The sequence below is a fragment of the Myodes glareolus genome, chromosome 19, assembly GCF_982192425.1.
Source record: "Myodes glareolus chromosome 19, mMyoGla1.1, whole genome shotgun sequence".
In the NCBI taxonomy this organism is placed as follows: Eukaryota; Metazoa; Chordata; class Mammalia; order Rodentia; family Cricetidae; genus Myodes; species Myodes glareolus.
In genome coordinates this window covers 26558141-26582642 of record NC_142044.1, presented here as the reverse complement: position 1 = coordinate 26582642, position 24502 = coordinate 26558141, and the positions used below count along the sequence as shown (strand labels likewise).

Here is a 24502-nt window from a genome sequence, read left to right as displayed (position 1 = left end):
ACTCGCGGTCTCTGCTAGATTCCTCTCCTTCCTAATGTAGCCATATTGAGTAATCTCCTTTTTCCGATTTCTGTTTCGAGTTTGACTCTTTTAATTGACTTATTGAAGACGGTTCCCAGACTTGACTTGGGGCACAGGTTATAACCCCCAAGTCTGCTAACACTAGGACTGTGTTGGAGGCAATTGAAAGAAAACGTATGGGTGTTTAACATTTTATCGTTGTGGTTGAGCAACTGAAAGGCTAGCCTAATAGTGTAGTGAAATTCCAGTTTCTGCCAGCAGATGGCAGCATTGTCCAGCAGCAAACTGATGGTTGGCATCCTCCCCCCCCCCCTTCATTGCCCTCCCTGTTGGGTTAAGGTGGAAAGGGATGGGAGAGACTGGACGAGACAGAGGGGTTAACACTGGTCTCTTTTTCCATCCTGAAGCAGGCTCTCCCTCTTAAACACTGCATCGCTTGTGTTAGACAGCTCCCTCAAACATCTCTGAAGGGAAAACTTGAGTTATGGGGAACCTGGAACTATTTTCAATATTTTAGAAAATATGACTTGGTAAGATGTCAGCTGCTCAGGCTGCAGCTCTTATGGGTTATGTGATAAATCAGATTGTCTCATGCTGAGCAAAGACTTCAACTAGAGGTTTTAGATGCTGTGTAGAGAGTAGGGAAATATTTGTCAATGAATTCAGTCAGCCATAAAACCCATCCAAAATCTTAGTACTTGTGTTGATACACAAGAAAGCAAGAGTATTTTAAAAAAAGCAAAAAAAAAACAAAAACAATAAAACAAACAAACAAAATCAAGATTCAGGATCTTGGTGGGAACACAAGGACTGTTTAGATATTGAAAAGTTGCCTCTCATTAGGGAGTTGGAAGGACCTGGCTTTGGGGATGGTGACGGCTGGTTTTGAAACAGGTTTTCTTTGTTTTTTTTTTTTGTTTTTTTTTTGTATTGTTTTTTGTTTGTCAAGGCAGGGTTTCTCTGTAGCTTTCTGTTCCATCCTGAAACTAGCTCTGTAGACCAGGTTGGCCCTGAACTCACAGAGATTCACCTGCCTCTGCCTCCCGAGTGCTGGGAATAAAGGTGTGCCTGGCTTGAAGTCAAATTCTCTGAGTTTCGTACTCTCTGTCTGTCTGTCTGTCTCTGTCTCTGTCTCTGTCTCCCTCACCCCCTTGCTCTCTGAACCCAGGGTCTGTACATGCTAGCCCCACACTGTATCACAGAACTACATCCTAGCCCATCTTTCTGTTGGGTTAAGTTAAAGGACACAAATCAAAAGCAGAGAGAAGCCGGCAGGGCACCCAGCGCAGCTGAGGCTCATTAAGCGCATGTGAACTTGAGGCTTGTTGTGAGTGGGACACCCAGGGAAAGGAAGACATGGGTAGAAGATAGAAGATTTCTGGGATATGAGATTTTTTTAAAGTTAATTTTTGGTATCCTTGGGTGATCGAACACATTTTTAAAAAGTGTCCTTCTCTCGGGAGACGTGGTAAGTAACTGACAGTCCCAGCTAGATCTCGCTTTCCCGGCATGCTGTGCCGCAGGCGCACACTGTCTGCCGGAAGGGGTGTGGGCTTCGCAGCTGTCTGCAGGCAGCCCTCTCTCACCCCGCTGCACCCGGAGCAAATGTGGCTCGTGAGTTAGTCACTGAGAAAGGAGGTCACAGCGGCTCGCTGCCCACTTCTCTGTCTCTTACACGAGGATGTGTATGCAGCCTGTCCTGAAGCGGATAATCTGGTCTGACAAGGACTGGAGAGAGGCTGTGTAAATGTGAGTGTGGAAAAGCCTGGGCCTGGCACTCATTTCTCGGACGCGAAGACTCGAGACACGATGGAAGCCTTTATGTTCCAGAAGTGTAGGTCAGAAAGGTACCGAGGGCCAGCCTTTGTGAAACTGAGCTGGGTTGAGAATCTTGAGGCAGGGACGACTTCCAAGGGACCCCAGTAGGATTTGCATTCCACGCTGCTTTGTAATTCCTAGTCCCTGGAGAAGCAGGGCCTGCGCTAGCTGTGCCTTTGTCCGCTGTCCTGACCTTGCATAGGTCAAGGTCTTGAGCTCCCTTAGCTGTAGCTCCTAGAGACCAGGACTGAGGCAGATCGCCTGGTGGGCGGGCCAATAGGGAGCTGGGACAGGGCTAGGTAACAAAGGTGGCCAGCTTCTTCTTTACCCTCCCCCATCTGTCTGCCTACTAGGGACTCTAAGTCCTAGTTACCTAGGAAAAGGGAGGGTTGTGGGAGTTTTAGTAGGAATCCCCTCATGTCTAATAGTTCTGGTCAGGATGGCTATGCTCTCTAATGAGCTGGACTTTCTTCGTGTGAGAAATAAGTAGGTACAGATGTCCACACTGGTTAGCAACTCTGACATTAAGCTAGTTGTTCCCAGTGTTGATTGACACAGGATTCCAGGTGCTGGAGATGAACACACCAGGGCAGGTGAGCAAGACAGAACCTTTGTCCTCAAGGGACATGTGAACTAACTTGTCTCCGAAAAGAAGGACATTTTTTACTGTCTTAATTGCTGTGTGATGAGGCAGCCTGAACACAGTGACTTAAGATCACAAGCATTTGATTTGTCTTATATTTCCTTTTTTCCCTCCCCCAAATTCCTGGGTCAGGAATTTGGGAGTGGTCCTGTTGGGTCATTCTGGCTTGGGGGGGGTCTCCATGTAAGTGTAGACGGATGTTAATGTCTGAAGCCAACTGAAGACTTCATTGAGGCAGAGATTCTGTTCTGCAGATGGTTTCTCAGGGCAGGGGAGATTGATTGATCTTTGATGATTCAGCCACAGTGTTGATGGGTTAGGAGCAGGTCATGGAGCCAGCTCTCACCAAAACTTCATCTCTTAAAGAGATGGACATACCAAGGAATTTATGAACTTACTTCAAAATCATCACTTAGATCTATGCCCATGTTTTCATATATTCCCAAAAGCTCTGTGCCCACATATTCATTCATTCAATCAGTTTTTAGTAAACACCTAATATTTGCTAATAAGGATCTGAGACTTGAAGTCGATGTAGAAATCGAGGGACCTGGGTAGTGATGTTTTCTCAAGTAAGAAACAGACCATCCAACCAAGGTAAGGCTGCAATCCAACCAGTCGCAAATTAATAGTGCAATTGTACTTGACTCAAGTGTTCAGAGTCTTGCTTTATTTTGGAGATCCTTCTGTGCTTGTAATGGTTGCCTGGCTACCAGAGCTGTGCTCCCTGCACACTGGGAGTGTTTGAGCAGAGTGGCTCAATAGCATTAACATTCCTGGGGTTTCCCAAGCAGCAGACAACCTGCTGGGTGCTGAGCTCCGATGCCCACCTAGCCGCGCTGAGGGTGGATACCAAGGTGGGCAGGCTGCGGGACAAACAGAATCTGCTTAGACTGTGGGAACGGATGTGTGCACACAAGCCAGAATCTCTCCCCACAGGAGCAAAGAATGACATGCTCCACAGCCGAGAAAGGATAGCCGTGACGTGAGATGTCGTTGGTGCTTGCTTTAGCAAGTCTTGTGTTGACTTGAGAGTAACACAGAAAGGTAGTGTTTGAGAACATTCCACAGGCTCAGATTAGAAGCTATGCATTTTAGGACATGGACACCAACAGTCCTCAGTTCAGTGGTCTTAAAACACCCATGGGTCCAGACCAAAGAAAATATGACTCAGATCTGTTTTTAAATTATTTTTTTTAGCATAAATTTAATCTGATGAAAGTCGATTAAGCATGTGCAGTTCGCCAGACTCTGGTCTAAAGCCTATGGAGATGAAAAATGTTTGACACCTGCCTCTTGCCCCGCCATTAATACAGTCAATAAATACCAATCCTAAAGCGACAACTTGTCAGGCTAGGCACTGGGAACGCAGTCACAAATAAAACAGATGGATTTCAGGTCTCCAGGAATAAACACCTGGAAAAGCCACTGAAAGGAAGGGGGACCAATTCGTGTAGGTGTCCTGAGGAATTAGGAGACAGACTCTGCTAGGTGGAATGCTGATCTTGACAGCTACCTGGGAACCTCAGAATTGTCCGAGGACATTTTGTTCTGGACTTAATTGGACCTCTCCATACTGGGTGGGTTCTATATAACAGATTTGCTTACGTCATGCCAGGCCAAGGTGTCCAACTGACTCCTGGAAAGAAAACAAAAAGGTAACTCTTCCCTTACCCACACTGATTATTCCCTGAAAACTCAGTCTCTTTCTGCACCCTTCCCCGTCTTGTTGCAGGAAACCCTGTGGTCACCTGGGCTCTAGAAGAAGGGAATGAAAGTGACCAAAGATGCTGACAGGATACGCAGCCGCACGGAATTAGAACCAATACCTATAGCAGAAGCATGAAGGACAGAGACACCGCTGTATTTTGTTTCTTTTTAGTTCGCCAGGTGCCCCTCTCAGTTTGGGAGGGAAACCCTTCAGTTTTAGCCATTGTGATTTAGATGGGGGCTCGTATAACCCGCCCCCCAACAAGGGTAGAATCAATCAACCAAATATGATCAGTAGGGAAACATGTTATATGTTGTCCTGAAACCGTGGTCATCATTCATGGACTGTTTAATGGAATCATGGAACCACAGACAAGGCACCTTCTTAACAGTGAGGTTGCCAATTGCTAAGATAGAACCCCAAACTACATTGGCCGTTGCCTAAGGAGGTTATGATTGAGAATAACGTAAGTTTAAGGAATTATTCGTTTATGATGGAAGCCTTGGATCCAGTCTTACCTGAAGCCTATTTCAGATAATGAATCGTCTTAATTAAAGGTATTTTGAATCAGAATTTTGGTCTCTTCACCGAGATGTGCCCTGGTTAATACAGTGGGACACTTAATGCAGGTGAACAGCAGAATGGCTTTAACTTAGCATGGTTTTGATCAGAACTACAAGAGAGTGTGGTGGGTGAAGGCATCAGGGGTGGCGCAGCACTGTTTACCATCATGGGCCACAATGAATGTGAGGATGTGAAGTGAGGAACTCAAGGAAAAGATGTGGAATAAGGCTGCGGGGAGAAAAGGACCATGGCTGTAGAGCTGTCAAAAGCCAGCACTGGCATCCAACCTGTGCTTGGAGATTTGAGACTGAAACATACAGGAGACTTTCCCATTCTAAAGTAATAATTAAAACACCATGGAATCAGCCAAACTCTAGGCAGAGCCAGGGGAACCCTGCAGAAGGGGGACTGGGGAGGATTGAAGGAGTCAGAGGGGTCAAGAACATGTCCCACAGAATCAACTAAGCAGGACTCATAGGGATCAGCGACTGAAAAGACAGTCATGGGTCCTGTATGGGTCTGATTCATAATTTGTTACGATTGTGTAATTGGATGTTCTTGTAGGACTCCTAACAGTGGGAGTGGGGGTGTCTCTGACTCTTTTGCCTGCTTTTGGGACTCTTTCCCTCCTCCTAGATTGCTTTGTCCAGCCTTGATATGAGGGTTTGTGCCTAGTGTTATTGTAACTTGTTATGCCACGTTCAGTTGATATTCCTGGGAAGCCTACTCTTTTTGTTTTTGAAGGCAAATGGAGAAGGAGTGGATCTGGGGAAGATGGGAGGTGGTATGTTGTGGGGGGGTTGGGGAAAGGACTGGGAAGTATTGAAGGAGGGGAAACTGTGATCGGGATGTAATGTATGAGACAAGAAGAGAAGAAAAAAAGGAAAAAAGCACAGTGGAGTGAATGACATCACTAAGTGGAACATAATGTGTGGGTAAGAAAAATGGGTCATAGGTTGATGAAAGGGAGGACCCAAGTTTGGGATTCTAGAGGGAGCAATGAAATTAATGGAAAAGGTTTCTTATAATGCTACTTTTGTATGTGTGTGTACATGTGTGGTCCTAATCCCCTGGGATCCGGGGCTCTATGTCAGTCCTTACTGGGCTTCCTTGATTTTATGTTCTTCATATCTATAGCCCAGCTTTTACAATGTACTGGACTAGGATTTGAAAAAAAAGACACATGATTCCCTCTATATGTTCACTAGTTGGCCTATGGATGGGGAAACTGAGCATATATATGATCATATATATGGTCACATATATGATCATATATATATACACACACACACAAACACAATTGCTTTGAAAGGTATGAATCAGCATGGGTGTGAACTGATGTTACACTGATGTGCTTAAGGTGATGTTTTGCATGTGTATATAATATTTGTGAATATGTGCATAACAGGCAAGAAAGCTCACATGTGTATATAATCAGTTTTCACAATGTGTGCATAATTATTCATATGAATATATTTGTACATGATATATTTATAGGAGTGATAGGTATATTAAGTTGTTAGGAAATAAATTGTTAGCATTTAAGATATAGTCTAAATAAGAATATATATAAAATAATATAAAAGAAATTCAGGTGATATGTTCTAGTATCAGAACATTGTAAATACTTCTTGCAGTCTTGGCTGTTGGTAATTGTGGTTATTCCTTACAGGTGACTTTGTTCTCACCATAGCCTTGTGAAGGATCTGATTTCAGCATTCAGGAAGCCAGGGTTTTGATATTGGGTACCCTTGAATTTCTGTTCTGACTCTCATCACGCTTACTATCACATTCAAATGTCTGACTTGAATCCTTTAAAGTGTATTGCCTTATATTACAGCACAGAATGCAGCACCCACGTCTTCTTGGAAAGAGTGGATTCTATGCTGATGCTTGAGTGGTGTTTTCTGTAATTGCCGATTAGGTTAGGTTGGTTGATAGTATTCTTCAGGTCTCCTACACCCATCCTGAATTCTCTGTCAAATTGTTCTATCAATTGTCAAGTCATGGTTATTGGAATTGCAAGCTATAATTGCTGATTTTTAAATTTTTCTTCCAGTGTAAATTAGCTTTTGCTTCACATATTTTCAGACTCTATACATTATTGGAATGTAAACATTTGGGATTGTTTCATTCTGTTACATCTTATTTCAGTGAAATGATCTTTATAATCTTTGTTCTGAAGGGTATTTTGTTTGGATTTAATAAGCCACTCCAGTTATTGGAGTATTACAGTTAACATGCTATAACTTTACACAACTTTTATCTTTGTATTTGTCTCTGTGTCTAAAGTGCATCTCCTATGGGCAGTATACAATTGAATCTTGTTCTTTTCTACATTCTGAAAACCTCTGCCTTTTAATTGGGAGGTTTAGACCATTTATATTTAATGGGAGTGGTAGAATGACATGTTTAAGTCTGTCATCTTGCTGCTTGTTTTTTAATTGAAATATTATGTTGTTTATTCCACTTTCCTTGACTTCTTTTGGAACGAAGTTTAAAATTATTAATGATTTTCTCAAATGGTGTATGTTACACATGGTACTTAATTTCATAAAGATATTTTTATATAAGTATATAATACACTTTAGGTATGTCTCACCTCCTATGCTCCATACCCTCTCCTTTTCACCCCATCCATTTCCCTTTACTCCCCTTTGTTTACTTCTACTGTTATTTTATACAAAACCAAATAATTTTATGTAACTATATAAAATCTATAGAATGCTATTTCAAGCTTTCTTGTTGGTTGAATTTAAACTTTTTATGGTGTGGTTCTGTTTATGATGGATTTATTTAGCTCGCGTTTGTATAGTCTTTTATTTTGAAATTTATAGCTGATTGACTGGAATCTTTGACTGGTAGTTTTCTGTTAGTATTTGAACTTGGCACACTGAGGTTTTTGTACCTGGGCTGACAAAGCTTATCACATTTAAGCATCTCAAGGCCAGCAAGATGACTCAGTGGGTAAAGGAATTTGCCACCATGCTTGGTGATCTGAGTTCCCTCTGGAGCCCTGGGCTGGGTGCAGTTTCTTGGAAGCAGGTTCTTTGAGTGTTGCCTTTGATACTTGTTAGGTGGAATCATAATAGTGTTTTGTTTAGGACTCATTGTTCCCATGACTGGGGTACAGAAAGACCCTGTGGATACTCTGCTGTCAGCCCAGAAAATCTAACCCTAAGAGAAGAATGAGCCCTCAGATCCAACCCTAAGAGAAGAATGAGTCCCCTCTCCTATAAATAGATTTTTTTTTGTAGCTATTCCTGCTCCAACTTTGGGTAGATTCTTCAGAAAAATTTTGGTTAGTTGGTACTTGAGGAAGAGCTTTTAAAAGCTTTTAAAAATAGATACTCTATTTTTAGCTTTCTCCTTCCTGGTAGTCTTTTCTTCAAACTCAAATGACCTTGGTTTCTCTTGAATCTCAGATTATGTTTAATAAAATAAATTAATTCTATTACTTTACATGTGAGGTGACAAACCAATTTATTTATTGGTTTATTGGATATTATACTTGGTATTTTTAGTCCTCCCCCAGGTTTTAGAATATACATACCTGATAGTTCAATTCTATTTGTCGCTAATATTTTACCAGTTCAAATAAAGCATGGACCCTCGTCCAACAATCCAGATGTCTTCACCCTCTTTGTACTATAATTGATATAAACTTTGGGAGACTGTCAGTTAATGCAATGCTACATTTTTGAAGATATACATGCTTGCATACATATTTACACATATATATGTATGTATAAACATTTTCTCTTCTATAACAACCACCTCCTAGAAGTGAATCAATTTCATTTCTATGATTCAGTCTACTTTGTGAGACTAGCATTTATTCCTTGTGAGAACTGCACAATTAAATAGTAAATAATTTAAAATACAAATTAGTAAAGACCTTGATAACGCTGTGATGAATTCATTTTCTAAGCAGAGGGTGCAGAATAAGTGACGGCCAAAAATGAATACATGAGCAGAATGTGTAATTGAAATTTTACAAACTGATTGAATTTTAAGTCATGATTTTAGGGAGAAGTATTTTTTAAAAGATTTATTTACTTATTATGTATATAATGTTCTGCCTGCATGTATGCCTGCACACCAGAAGAGGGCACCAGATCTCATTATTGTGAGTCACCATGTGGTTGCTGGGAACTGAACTCAGGTCCTCTGGACGAGCAGCCAGTGCTTTTAACCTCTGAGACATCTCTCCAGCCCCTTAGGGAGAAGTTTTAAGTTTCCAGTCTCAGAATTTATTGAAGTAGATATAGTGAGGTGTTTATATTGATTATAAAATCAAAAAATGATCCTGTATGAAAATATCATTATCTATAAATGTGTCTAAGGAACTGATTTTTAGGCCGGGGAGCCCCAGGCGAGGTTAGCTAATTAAAATTCAGCATGTCCTATCTCCAGGTACAAGTACTAGACAATCCTCTCCTGAAACAGAGGCACGTGCTCCAGTGTGGTGATGGTGTCAGCCTGTCAGCACTGCCATAGCAAGAGCCCAAAGTCTGAGATCAAGGCATGGACAGATTTCACCTTCTCCTTAGTTTTCTCTGTGATCTCTCCTCAGTGAGTGCTCGAGCGTCTCTGCTGTCTTTGTGGATCCAAATTTCATTGTTCTTTTTCATACATATTTCATGTGTAATGTATTTGGGATGGGGTGCACATCCCACATGCTCATTTGGAGGTCAGAAAACTTGTAGCTGGTCCTTGGGTTCTCTTTGATGAATTACAAGGACTCACACTGTCAGGCTTGAAGGCACGTGTCCTTACTCATTGACCCATCTTGCCAGTTTCTTTTCTCTTTGAGATAGGATATTTCTTTGTAGCTTATCTTGACTTTGAACTCTTGATTCTCTTACCTCTGCCTCTGAATGCTGGAGTATGCCCAGTAGATTTCCTCTTTGGAAGGTACCAATTATGTGGGATCAGAGGCTAACCTTCTGGTTTCAATTTTGTTCGCTTACCCCTTTAAAGGTTTTATTTATCTTCTACTACAGTCATGCTCTAAAGTAATATGGATTAGGGTTCCAGTTATGAATTTTTAAAGTTAGGAGCATGGAGGAGCATGATAGACAGTCTTGATCCGTAACCATGTCTAATTAAAAATTAAAAGAATATTAGATTGTATTCTGTGACCTATAAAAAACGAAGAGAAGAACAGGAAAGAATTCTTTTGGACTTTTGGAAAAATATAATTTACCTCATGGGAACCTCTGCCTTGAACCTATATACTCTAGAATTGGTGCCAATCAATGTCTTTGTTTAATGTGATGATTTTCAAGGTTTCATTATTTCCAAGCCAGCTTAAATATTAAATAATTAAAAATTGAAAATTTTTCTGTGTATGGGTGTTTTGACTATGTGAATGTCTATGGACCACAAGCATGCCCGGGGAACTATGGGGGCAAGAAGCGTACATTAGATCCGCTGGTGTGACAGATGCTCATGAGCTGCCAGGAATCAAACCCAGTCTTATGGAGGAGCAGCAAGGGCTCTTAACTGTCCCGCGCTACCGTCTCGCCAGCAAGAACGACACTTAGGATCCTTCTGCAGAAAAGCTTTAATGCGTCTTGAGAGAGAGAGCATAAGCTTACAAAGCGGAGACCCAGAATGAGGGGAACCCATCCCTTATATAGGAAACAGTCCTCGCTTCGGACGTGTCACTCTTGGATTGGTCCGCTGCCCATCAACCCAGATGACGCCTCGGAAGTAGGCAGGGACAGCAGCAGTGGAAAGTTACCAAGCACATGCGCATTATAGTCCCACTGTCTCTGCTTCCCCAATGCTGGGATTAAAGGCGTGTGCTACATCACCTTGAACTCACAGAGATCTGTCTCTGCCTCCCAGGCATTGGGATTAAAGGTGTGTACTGCCACACCCTGAAGTCACAGAGGTCAACTACCTCTGTCCCTTAAAGAGAATGTGGTTGCGGCCCTCCACATTTAACTGCTGAGCCATTTCTCCAGCCCCAAACACAAATATTTTTGCCACGTTTTTCTAAGATCTATGGTCTATATGGAAGGGGCACAGTGAGCCTATTAATTTGTGCAATTGACTGTATTTGTAATGACAACAACAGCACCTGTACTCTAATTACTTTTTTTTATTCAATCTGACTTCTTAGTTTTGTAGAAATTGAAACAAAAATAAAAATGTCTATGAGCACAGTAAAAAAATCAGTATTGTTGATCACATACAGGTGACAACGAAATAGATAGTGAAATAAAACATGGTTAGATTCTCTCCTTGCCAGCCCCTGGGTGCAAGGTATGTCCTCTCTGTGACAAGTTCCCTTCGAAATGCAATGTTAGAACGGGTAGATGTTGAATTAATGAGCACAGACTGTTCCTTTCCAGTGACTGAACAGAGATTTATGCAGCTTCTATGCACAGCCGTCTTAGGACAAACGATGCCCTGTCCCTTGTGCCCCTGCCGTCTAGCAGCATCTTGGGAAGGAATGGATGTGCCTCCCGTTTGAAAGAAGGCTTGGATGAGGCAAAAGCAGAACGAGAAGTCAATACAGAGATGTAAAGTGGGAAGTTTGGAGACATGGAGGTTGTCTCTCTTGGTTCGGAGACATGGAGGTTGTCTCTTTTGGTTCGGAGACCTCGTCTCTCTTGGTTCCAGCATCCCAGAGCTCTTGGTGGGGCTGTGGATCGTGTGCTGGTTTCTGTGATGTTTGGAATTGCCTCTGAGTATGACCGTCTGTTCCAAAAATCTTTACTCAGTGTTCAGCAAAAACTGAACCTTTCCCCACCCAGGGCCGTTCGTTAGATCAGTGGGCCCTGTGTGTGCTCTTGGTTGGAATAAATCTCCTACTCGGGGGCAATAGATCACAGGCCCCATCATTTATGGCCTATAAATTAGAGGGTGGCTGGGAAATCTGGCTTTGGTGCCTGGCTGCCCCCTCCTTAGGTACAGTGTCAGTCTTTTCTCGGGGAATGGTGGGGGCAGGCTGTTTGGTCTCCTTCGGAACCCCCTGAAAGACAGTATTTACAGGCTATGGAAATACCTTTGCCACATGTTTATTTCTTTGAGACAGTCTGCCCCGAGCTCATTGGCTCCTTGTTCACGTGTCTGTCTGAGCTGTCTAAGCCTTTGCTAGCCTTGGGTGGTATGTGCTCCACATTTCCAAGGCTCCTCAGTGGGAGCAGAGCCCTCTTTTGAAAGCCGCGCCACACCCCGAGTGTTTAGGGTTTCATAATGGCAGAGTGGCTCTCTTCAGCACTCTGCAGGGTGCATTCCTGAGGCAGGGTGTTCCCCTCTTTTCACTGAGGCTACAAGGCTCCATTGATGCCCGGAATTGTCCCATCCCTGCTCCTCGAGAGACTTGGCATCGCTCTTGGGGTTCCCACCTCCAGCCGCCTATCACGCCACCTCGGAAAACAGACTAGCAACCGTGAAATGCTGGCTTTCAGGATAAACTCCGCTGCTGTGGGGAAGTTGTGCCCAGAGACAGCTCTGGGAGGTTCAGATTCCAGAGAATCATGCTGTCTCCATACTTGGAACTAAAGAATTATCACATAAGCTGTCCTAGGATGTCACTGCTCAGCCCATAGATGCCTCACGATGATCCTGGAGGGCACAGAGGAGCGTGAGAGCGTGATACAATGGGACTACAGAGATGGAGGTGCGCCAAAGGTCATCTCTGTAGGTGGCGCAGCTCTCTGCCAGATGCAGGAATCCTCACCGTGAGGTCCCTGACAGGAGCTCGTCAGCCTCAGTCTGCAGAGGTCAGGGCCCTGCCTGACTTCCAACCCTGGTTAGCTCTGCACTGCCAGCTGGATTTTCTCAGCTTCATTCATGTTACCCCTCGCTCCCCATGCCAGGCTCCCAGGTCCTGCCGTTGTGCAGGAGAGTCTAAAAGAAACTCTAGAAGGTCTGGAGGAATTCAACTTCAGCTCTGCCTTGGGCCATCTTTTGCCCAGGTATCCAGTAGCTGGCATGGAGCTAGAGTGTCTGCTTCTCAGTCACCCTTGTCCTCAGTGATCCTTCTTCTTCAGGACACAGAACCTTGTGTTGGAGCCACGGCCTGGGGATTCAAACTAAACTACTTACTTAGTCTTTGCCTTTCAGTTTATGTGTCCATAAAATAGGACTACCACGGTCCAGTTCACGTGGTTGCTATGGTGACCAGGCTGGAAGATGCATTTAAAATTGAGAATGCTGATTCACTAAACCCAGGGCTATGTAGGAACCCACCCAGCCACACTTAGTCAACGATGAAGCTAGGAATTGTAGTGATACCCCTCTTGGCCTAAGATCTGTTCCTTCTTCATCCTGTCACCTCCCCTTTAAGCCTTCAAGCCTGTGGGTTTATCTGAGGTCAGCTCTCAGGAGGTCAGGTTGTGCTATCTCAAATGCCATGCTTTCTGTGGTTTGGAAGTCATCACCCTTTATCCATAGAGCCAATAAAATGAACATGCCAGTTGCGAGCACATGGTAGAAAACGAAACTGGTTTTTTAGAAAGGCTGGGCCTGGGGTCAGGATCTCTCACTGCCTAACTGGGAGAGCTTGGATTGGACAGTCAGTCTCCACACTCAGGTTTCTCATCTGTAAAAGAAGGGGCATCAGCTCCACCTCACGGAGTGACAGTGCCTTCATGGCACAGACGGGCGAATGGGCGTGACAGCATCTTATTAACTTGAAGCTCCAGCGTTCTCATTGGTAAAGTAGATGGTTATACCCACATGTGGAGATTATGCCAAGAAATTCCCTGCAAAGATTTCAGCACAGAGGAAGCCCTGGACAAACACTAGCTACTGTCATTCCTTCACAATGATTATGACATCCAATGAAGCTGTTTATGCTTGGATGAGGCATTCGAGCCAAAGCATGCACATTGGAGTTTCCTATTCTGAGTAAACATGGATTTGTAAGATGGTTGCCTAGCGTCAGGGCATTGCAATAAGGCCGTGAAGCAGATTTTTCTCGGCCCATAGATAACTAGTCTCTAGGGGGGCCTCAATCTTGTGACCCTGTCTTCATTAGCCGTGTGAACTTTCTGGCCTGGTCTGGCCTTGGTAATAATTCCTGCTAGGTCACAAAGGATATCTTACCCCATGAGCCTCGGGTTAATGCCAACCTTTGACCCTATTCACTTAAAAGGTAATCAGCAGCAGAGGCGTTCATTCATGTACCCAGCACACATTTATCAAGGGACATTCTTGAGTTTCTTCGTTCGTCGTGACTCGGTGTGCCTGGCTGCTACCCTCTTCCCAAGAGAAGAACAAAGGCAGGTATCTGAGTTGCCTGGTGTCTGGGCCATTCATCACCTTTTCTGTTCTCTCCACACCCAATCATGCCAGGAACTCCCATTAGAGGGCCTTTGAGCTGATGACTTAGACAAAGCCCAGAGTCCTGCCTCTCCTGCCTTTATGATCCCATTAGCGGGCTGATGGGTGACAAACGTGTGGGGGAACTGAGCAAGCAAACATGTTCTGACAAACACAGAACACATGTTTGCTGTCTCTAGGATGTGGCACTTCCTCTACCCTCACAGGGCTACTAAATTCAGTCCAGTAAGTTTTGGATGCATGCCCAATCGCTCATTCATTCAGTGATTTACTATTCATCAAACATTTTCTGAGTGTTGTGTACAAGTGCTGCGCTTTACTGCACAGTGGTCTGGGGACAAAAGAAATATATAACTCTTACCCGCTCTGGGTCCTAATGGGAGATGCTGCTGTTTTGGTCAGACACTCACAAAACAACCACATGTGTAAGGGAGGAAAGTTACTTATTTTCCTGTATATCTCATGTCTTTAGTCATTTAGTTTATCAATTATCAGCTGAGCATCATGCATGATGCTAGATACTGGTGTTTGGAGATGAACAGTGAAGACGTAGTTTCTGCTATCATCGAAACTTGGGAAAACACTGTAGTCTAGGTGACCAGGCGCCAGCAAGATTTCCATTTTAAGAGTGATCTAGGCTTCCCAGACGTTAGGAAAATGAATTCCAGAGAGAGAGAGAGAGGGAAGAGTATGGGCAGGGTCCCATCATGGGACAGAGATCAGCATTACACAAATTATTTTTTATATTTGTTTGGTGGTTGCAGCATCTCTCTCTCTCTCTCCCCCCCCCTACCCTGTGTGTGTGTGTGTGTGTGTGTGTGTGTGTGTGTGTGTGTGTGTTAAGGTAACTTGCAGGAACTGATTTTGTTTTTCCACCATATGAGTTCTGGGGATTAAAATAAGGTCATCAGGCTTGGCAACAAGCTCCTATTCACCCTAAGTGGCTTGCTGGCCTGAGCCACACATTTTTGAGGGGCAACTTTGAAAGCAGGCTTGTGGAGCTGGGAGCTGACGATGGTCGGGAGAAGGGATAAGACTCGATTTAGAAAAGGGCTGTGGATCAGGGTCTCATCAGATTGTGACAAGTGTCTGTGGACTCTTCTAATAAGATACACACCATAGGACTAGAAACTTGTCCTGGGATATTGATCACCCTTTCTGGAACATTCTACAGACCAAATGAGACCAATTGCTTCAAAGCGTGGGACAGAAACAAACCTCTCATTATTCTTAACCATTAGGTGATATTACTGAGAACTGGACTGGAAGCCCTACAGATAAGAAGAAGTTGTGAAGACTATCCTGGATTCAGAGCCCCGAGAATATACTGTGGATGGGAAGTACGGAAGAAGCAGAGTGAAGTGGAGTACAAGGAGGGAGGGGGCAACACTTCCTCCATCCGTGTGCTTCTCTTTCCATGTGATCGGCTTCGCTATGAAGTAGGCATTAGGGCACTGTTTTTCCTACTTAGGGATGTAGAAACTGAGGGCCAAAAAGGTGACTAGCCCAGGACACTTAGCCAGTAAGTGACATGGCCAGTTGTGTGGAGTTAGAAAACTTTCCTCATTTAGTGAGTGCACCAGGGGAAAAAACAGTCATTTATCATAGCCGAAGGAGACTCCAGAAAGGGAACTCCAGAAAGATTCTGCTTTCTCTACTGCTACTTGCAGATGTTGTATTAGCCAGCTTTCCAGCTCTGTGACAAGGGCCACGAGAAACGCAGCTTAAGGGAAGAGTTGTCTTGGCTCACCGTTTTAGAGGCTTCTCCTTCTTGCCGTCCTCCTCCTCCCCCTTCTCTTCTTCCTCCCTCTGTGCCTGGTTCTTGGGTGCAAACTTTTTAGATGACAATGTCCTGTTGCAATATCAAAACAATATATAGACCTGTAAGCAAAGAAGAAGAGCCCAGAGAAACATCACAGAAGAGAGGGAAGAAAGATTCAATGAGCCAGAGGAACAGGGAGCTTTCAGTGAGATTGCAGCTCCTAGAAATGTGAGCAAAGTTATACCAATGAAATCTCATCAATATGGCTGCCTGACACGATCTGGACAAGGGTGACTCTAACAGACGTGCGAAAACGGAAGGGGAAATATCATGGGCCTCAGGTCTAGACAAGGAATTACAGGTAACGAAGGAATGCCGAGAGCAGGAAAAACAGCCTCCCATTGGTTGTCCAATACCAAATAGTTGGACCTGAAATCATATACATACAACTGGCATTATATAGATTGAGCAAGCTATGTTTTTATAGTTAGGATATAATTGATAAACATGTAAGAACAACTAAGGAATAAGAAGCCATACATTTGACAGAGAGCAAGAAAAGTACAGGGAAAGCTTTGGCGGGTGGAAAGGGAAGGGGGAAAATGATATAATTACATTTTAATTTCAAATGAATTAAATTAAAAAGAAAAAGACCTGGAGCTATTGAATTAAAATGTTTCCAGATATGGGCTTGCAAATGGTGCTGTTCACTGATGTATAGGAAGTGAGGTCTGGGAAGCTCAGTGCACAAATCTGAAGGGACTTCTTTATTCTGAGGCAGGTCCTATCTTTCCTGTGCTTCTCTTTTGTTGAAGTGTGATATAGATTTTTATTCTTAGAGAGTGACTATGACAACAGTCAATAATTAGATTTGTTTTAATACCCATTGTTGGCAATAAAAGGTGGTAATCCTCTGTTCTCTGATTTTATGTGTGTGTGCGTGTGTCTGGGGGGCGTTTATTGGTTCAATAAATAATCCCTAATCCTTGTAAAGGCAAGGAAATTATATCTCTTTATAAAATTTATTTTAAAAATTTTTTATGGTAATTATCATCATATGTCACTGTGGTTTCTAATATCAGATATCTGTCTGTTCATATGAACGTACGGACTGTTGGTTACCATCCTGTCACTGTGGTTTCTAACATCAGATGTCTGTCTGTCCATATGAATGTATGGACTGTTGGTTACCATCCTGTCACTGTGGTTTCTAACATCAGATGTCTGTCTGTCCATATGAATGTACGGACTGTTGTTTAGCATCCTATGTCACTGTGGTTTCTAACATCAGATGTCTGTCTGTCTATACGAATGTATGGACTGTTGGCTAGCATCCTATATCACTGTGGTTTTTAATATCAGAAACTGCACTAGCTGACATTTTCCAAGTACAACCCAAGAGCCAAGTGTCCAACCAGTACCTGGGTTTGCATACAAAAAAGATGAAGAAATCACCTCTTGTATGTTTGAGGGCAGTTCTGGTGTCCCCTCTCCTCTACTCCTCCAATCCTTCCTCTAGGTTTCAGGATTAACTGACTGCCTTCAGTTTCCTTTCATACGACAAAGGACCAGTTATTAGATCTGTCTCCTCTGGATGTCCTTCAGTTTACCTAAGCATTTCTTAGTCCTGAATTGAGCTGTAGGCTGAACAGCGTGGTTACATAAGGACCCTTCCCTCCCTCCACTATCATTCTGATTCTATTCTAATTAATGCACCCAAAGAACCATTCTTTTTGGCAGCTGTAGCAGGCTATTAACGTCTTTAACTGCTTACACTGTGGTTTTTGCTATGGCATTCCATGTATGCACTAATTTATTTGATCTTTTTGACAATCTTGTGAATAAACTCTTTCATTCTATAGAAGAGGAAATAGAGACGGAGGGAGGTCAATGGTGTAGGTCTGACCCTTAGGAAAAAAATTTTAAGGATTAAAAAAAATAGTTTTTGAGAAGCCCTGAAAGTACTCAGCTTAGACCCCAGGATGAGGATTTGGTGGAGAACAGCTGTAGACTCCAGAGCCATGAAGAGGATCCAGGCAGCAGAGTAGAGCAGGAGAAAACCAGGTAGGACCAAGGCAGGAGGGAGCTCAGGCTGCCAAAGAACTTCCATGGTTGAAGCTTGGTCCAGAAGCAGCCAAAAGCTGTCTAACCACAGAGTCTGTGATGGGGGAACAGGTATACTGTTCTCTGCTACCTGGACAGAGACAATGACCAGAGATGCCATCCAAATGCTTCCACCACCTTTGACCTGCGCGAGGAACCCTCAGGGACGTGTTCCACGTGGCTGTAGTAATGACACTGGGGCTTAACACAGGGATTGTTTCTAGTGCCACAACATATGGCATAAAAGGGGAAGAAGGGAGAGGAGGAGGGGCAGAGGACAAGAAGAAAGCGCTTCGAGAAAGAGAGTGGGAATGTCAGCAATAGAAACCCAGCTTACCCCTCGGCAGCTCCCCTGTCTCCTGGTTCCCACCCCTCCCTCAAGGAAGGCAGCAGGCTCAGCTGTTTTATTGCCCCAGTGAGTGAGCACAGGACTGCTTGCAGATGGTCACGAGGAGCTCGGAGATCATTAGATGGGTGATTTATTGCAGGTCGAAGCACAGCAATTTTGTGCCTATCACAGAAGCCCTTGAAGCCTTGTGATGAATGAGAAGCCAGGTACAGTAAAGGGAATGTGCACTGCTGGGAGCAGCATGGCGGGAGACAGAGTCCCTCTTAGGGCACGGGATGGAGTTGTTTTCATCTTGGCTCTACACTATTAGCTTCTCTTTGGACCTCAGTTGGACCTCAGTTTTCTGATCCGTGACCCAAAGGAGACTGAGCAAGAAGATTCTCCTTGGGGGCTTGCCCTTAATTTCCTACGCTCATACCACTTTGCCCTCCTGACCATTAGCACCTAGTGATGCCCTGGTGCTGTACAGCATGTGGATTATCTCTGCAGGAACGGCCACAGCAGGACTTAGCATCTCTATACTCTGAATTGCTTCCTTAGCTTCTACTAAGTCCTGAATCTTTTATGGAGCCCCTGGACTCCAGGGCCTTTTCATGATGAAGCCACTGTAGCTCTCCTCTCCATAAAAAAATTTCCTGGTCTCCTTCCTCCTGGATTTGACTGAGAAATGGCTCAGAGTCTTCCAAACATCTGCAGTATGACTTCTCTAGTCAAGGCATACAAGAGACAAGGACCCAGCTTGGTCACGAGAGGAAAGGTTTTATTTTCCACGTCTAGTTGGTGAATTTCAAGCATTTAGCTATGCTTAAATAAAGGCAGGCTGTAAGCACACTTTGCAAACTGAAAACTTTTTGGTGCACTGATACAGGATCTCTGTAGCCCAGACTGACTTAGATCTCACTGTGTGCTGGCCTCGAAAGTGACACAGTCTTCCTGCCTCCTCTTCCTAGTACTGTGATTCAGGTACAAGCTACCATACTTCACTTCAATTCATGTAAACCTTTAAGTTAAGGTTGGACATTTCCAAGCCATGCACACCATCCTTCTAGAAAGTCTAATTTAGGCTATTTATTTGATCTCCTTCCTTTCCAGATTCCAAAAAGCCCCCTTTTGGTCCCATTTCTCCTTCTAGCCAGGCCATATACTTGGCTCCTGAGAATCTCCAAACACTTTAAGAACCTCTCTCTGGCTGTGGAGCCTCAACAGACAAGGAACAACTGAAGTTCTTTAGGTCCAAGGTGGATCAGCATGGTGCAGGGTAGAAGAGGGAAAAGGTATTAAGACTGGAAAACAAAGGGTTGAGCTGGACAAAGGATGAAAGAGATGCTAGGATCCAAGCCACGAAAATAATCCTTCAACAAGACATTTTCCCCCTACAGGCTGACATGCCAGTGCTCACAGCTCAGCAAGGGGGACACAGGACGGGCCTTACCTTCAAGTATTTTGTAAGGTACCACAACCTGGATGATTATACTTAGAGATGATACCAAATGAGCTGTTGACCTGAAAATGCTAGACGCTGGCCTGGATGCCTGGTGGAAGCTAATTGTCCTGGCTGCCAGGCCACTAGAATGATATTCTATTGTTGGTAATGCAGAAGAGGGTTGGAATGATGGCTCAGTTGGTAAAGTGCTTGCCTTGCAAGCTCGAGGACCTGAGTCCAGAACTCGGGAACTCATGTAGAAACACCTGGCCATGGTGGCACACGCTTGTAGTGTCAGCACTGGGGAGGTGGAGACAGGTGGATTTCTGAAGTTTGCTGGACAGTTAACCTAACCTACTTGGAGAGTGCCAAGCTAGTGAGAAAGCCTATCTCAAAAACACCCAAAGGTGCACCTGCACACACACACACACACACACACACACACACACACACACACACAAAACATGGCTTTAATGCTTTTCAGGTATACAGCCCAAGGGATCTAACCTAAGGGAGCAGGGTTTACCATGCTCACTAACGGATTACAATCTGAAGGAGCAGGACAAGCTAGGACTCCTTGGAGAGGGTGGTGCAGATCAGTTCAAAGCAGGAGGCACAGCACAAGACAGGACTTTGACACATCCCGGGCTGTGCTGAGCAATGTTACAGGTGTCCCGGTGGCTGCGAGTGAAGAGCCTCAGGTGCTCTCGGGTGCACTGCTGCAAGCTCACAGCCTGGTGCTTGCAATTTATACACAGTAGGTGCTCTGGGAACATCTGTTTCTCCCCGCACTCCTGCCATTCCCTCTGTGTGCAGCGAGGACTGTGTGCGCCTCATCTTAGCCTCATTACCCTCTCAGGGCTCCACCCACAACCAATAGTCCTCCTGTCCCAGGTAGCCTCTCCAGCAGCTGCCCAGCATCCTTAGACCCTCCTTCCTCACACCCATGCCTACTTTCAGCACACCCCTTTGACCTCCTTTCAAGAAAGAATCTGCGATAGCGGGGCCTCCCGTCAAAGCCAGTGCTTCTCCATTAAGAGGTGATTTTCCCCCTTGCTTTCTGCTCCTCAGCTGGGACAAGCTGTTTCCAGCTTGCAAAGAGACCTTTCACTTCCAGTTCTTCATTCGTTCCAGGATAAAACTAAGTATTTCTGGACCACCCAACGCTCAAGCTGTGCTGGAAGAGGCCCTGAAAATGTTCTTGGCTCTGGCTGTCCCTTGGTGGGGAGGGGAAGCCAGCAGCAGCAGCCGTTCCAGTGGCAATGCCTGGGAAGAGCACAAGCTTTGGAGTCAGGCCAACGCTGCCGGGATCCAGGACCTGACTAGTGGTTTGCCTTGGGCACACGGATCCCCCAGCATCTCTCTCCATCTGCATTTGTAGGACTGACGTATGCACCTCAGCAGGTTCTTGACGGGGGCTGAATGGAACGATGCGGGTGCATCCAGGGTCTCAGCTCTTTGTAACCTTGGGAAAGGCGAACAAGTGAAGTTCATTACTGGGCCAAAAAAACCCTCTATGCTCATGGAGACGGGGTTTATGGAGACAGTGGCCATGCATGGAGATAGAGTCCAGAAGACAGGCAAGAGGAATATTTCCTTCGGATTCTGGTATGGATGTCCGCTAGCAGTCCCTCCTTGACTTTTCTTTGACAGTCTCCCAGGCACTACCTCCCCACCATTGCTTTGCTATGCACATCAAAAGCCCATTTTTGGGTCCCACTACTTTATCTTGTCTTCCCTTGATGCTTAGGTTTGAACAAGTCTCATGATGGTCCCCTTTGTAGCTGGAGCAGAGGCCTAGGTAGAGCAGCGAGGAGATTTGCTGTTGTTGATGAGCGAAGCAGCTACAGAACAAATTTTAAGAATTGCTCATTGCTCTTTGGAAGTTCCACACGTATTCGCACAATTTCATACCTGTGTATAATGCAGTTAGTGATTCCCCCGCCTCCTTATCCGTCTTAACCTCCTTCCCTGTCCAGTGAAATGCTTCTTCCCAACAGGTCCTCTCCTATGTTTATGTCTGTTTTCTTGTGGGTATCACCCACTGAGTTTAATTAGGGTTGTCTGCATGAGCATGGGGGAGGGGTCATTTACTGAGGCAAGTGGTTCCACCATTGAAGAAAGTGACCACACTGACCATACTCCGAGAAATTATTAACTGCCAATCGTGCCTCAGTAAGGAGTGGGGCCTCTTGAGCCCTTCCACCTTCCACAATGAAATATTGACCGGCCCTTGTGTGGTCTTTATTGCTGCCCTTGTGTGGTCTGGTAACAAATAAATGTATTTTCTAATGTTAACCGTCTCTTAGGGCATAATCACAGTATGTCAACATTGGAAGCATCTTCCCAGTGGAAGAACAAGAGGGATGAAAAAGACCCAGGCCCCCCCCTTACAGTCCCCAGTACAGTGCTTGGTACGCAGCGCTCATCCACCATCATTGCTGTTGGTTGTGATTATGCTGAGAGTGGTATTATCAATGAGCTGGGGTAGATTCTGAGCACCTCTAGCACCATGGGTAGAGGGAGGGAGTAGTGACCTGGCATGCTGCTGATGAGGTGGTTTTAACTAATACCAGATTGCCAGGTGCAGATCTCTGACTCATGAACGAGGAGGACAGGCAGAGGGTGATGAGGTGAGCTGCAACCTCAGGACATGGCAATGGAAATTAGAGCATTATCCGTTGGCGGCCACAGGGTGTCTCGCCTTTTAGAGGGAACTGTGAAAACACAGCTGGACGACAGACCTTAGACATGGAGAGTGGGCTTTGATCTGTGCCTAACATTAACCAAATCTGAAATTAGTTTGGGTCTGTAATTACTTGCTCTATGGATACTGCGCATCTCTCATGGAAAGCAAGCTATGGCTCTTGAGTACCTTCTGTGTGCTTTTGTAGTAGGTCCCTGAAATGATTATGTTTTGTTCTCTTCTAGAGATGGAACAATCAGATCGTGAAAAGTTTGGCCACTTATGCAAAGAGAGCAATATAAACTGACATTTCCCATGGCAGGGCCAGGGCTCTTTCTGCTCCGTCAGGCTGCCTTTCAACAGACGTGTGTACGAAGAAATCAAGTTGATGTTCTTGTGCAAGTTTGGGATGGTTTCCTAAGGGTGACTTTGATAAATGGTCACAAACTTCATGGACGATAACAACACAAACATACCCTGATGGTTTTGGAGGTCATACATATGAACTGCAAGTGGCTGAGCTCAAGGCGTTTGTAGGGCTGCATCCATCTGAAGCCCGCACTCCCATGTCCTAGACGTGTTCACACCCCTTGGTTCTTGGTCTCACATCCCAGAACCATCTCTCATTCTATTCTTCTGTCTCTGGCTGTGATCCGGTGTTTGCCCCTTACAAGGACCAATATGATTGTATTTGACCCACCCAAGTAATCCAGAATACCTCCCCATGGTCTAGTCTCACCAATAGTGTTCTTTTCCAATATAAAACACTCACAGATTATATTATATAAGTAATATATATATATAATATACATAAGTAACATATAATATATAATATTGAATATATATATTCAAGGCAGGATTTTTCTGTGTAACCACCTTAGCCATCCTGGAACTAGCTCTATAGACCAGGCTGGCCCCGAACTCACAGAGATCCGCTTGCCTCTGCCTCCTGAGTGCTGGGATTAAAGGCGTGCGCCGCCACCACCTGGCAAGGACACAGACATCTTTAAGAAGGCAATGTTTTGAGTCGCTGTACTCTCTCGTCATTGTCCAGCCTGTACTCTTTGCTGTTCAGCGTGGTTATTGCTTTCAAACAAAGAGGACCCTCGCGCTTGCAGCGCGATGATTATCACGCACACATATTATCCTCCGGCACAGCTGCAAGTTAGTTCCTGGGACCTCTCATATCATTCTCTTCTCTAATGGGGTCAGTGCCTTTGCAATCTGCATCCTTCAGGCGAGGGACCATGACACAGATAAAGTAACCTGTCCCCAGCAGGTGGGAACCCGCGTTGCCTGGTGGCTTTCACCGAGAACTCACTGCCACGGCTGTGAACACCGCGAGGGTGGGTCATGCGTCTGTTGCTCTGAGCCAGTTGTCAGCTGTGCTGTCTATCCATGCCTGACTTCTGGATCTAAACAGACCCTCCGTGTTAACGGAAGCACAGAACACCAAGCATCCATGACTTGACAGTCTTTTCTGATGAAAGAAAGGGATTAGGAATGCTAGTGATAATGAGTGTTATTTCCTAGTAATATACTAGCATACTAGCGGTTTTTTTTTTGTTTGTTTGCCTCTTCAGTAGCAGTAAATTAATCTTTTTCTCTCTTACCAGAAATTCCCATTTTTCTTAGCGTGTTATTTCGTGGAGTGCCTAGGGAAAAGGGCGGTGTCGTGGCTGTGGCTGAACGTGGGAGCTGACGCCTGGGCTCCGGCCCTGCAGTGCAGAGAGCAGTGGGGACCCCTCTTCTCTTCTCTCATCCTTGGTTCTGCCAACCGCTTGCTTGGCGGTATGCCTCCTCTCCTGGCCTCTTCCTTAGCTAGAGGCAGCTGTTTGGCAACATTTGTTTGCTTAACTGCCATTTGTCCCCTGATTATTAGCTTTGGTGCTTATATGAAACCAGCTCTGGGCATTAGGAACTCACCTTTTTTCCCGCCTGGTAGTGTTACAGTCTCATTTGTTTCTGGGGCTCTCTGTTGACAATCTGTGTGAGCAAAGAGAGAGGATCAAGCATGTCATTCTCACCTTGGAATACAGTCCAAGGCCCAAGAGAGGCAATGCTGCAGGGCCTTAACTGCTCCTGAACACCTTGGTGGTCTCATATGTGAGGCCAG

At 44.8% G+C, this 24502-nt stretch overlaps 1 long non-coding RNA gene across 1 annotated transcript; it reads left to right on the top strand.

Moving 5' to 3' along the window:
- The first annotated feature begins 1578 nt into the window (after positions 1-1578).
- Positions 1579-23998, top strand: LOC148118921 (uncharacterized). The gene is made up of 2 exons (XR_015735608.1): positions 1579-1770; positions 22632-23998. It is a non-coding gene; the product is annotated as an uncharacterized LOC148118921 (long non-coding RNA).
- The last annotated feature ends 504 nt before the right edge of the window (positions 23999-24502 follow it).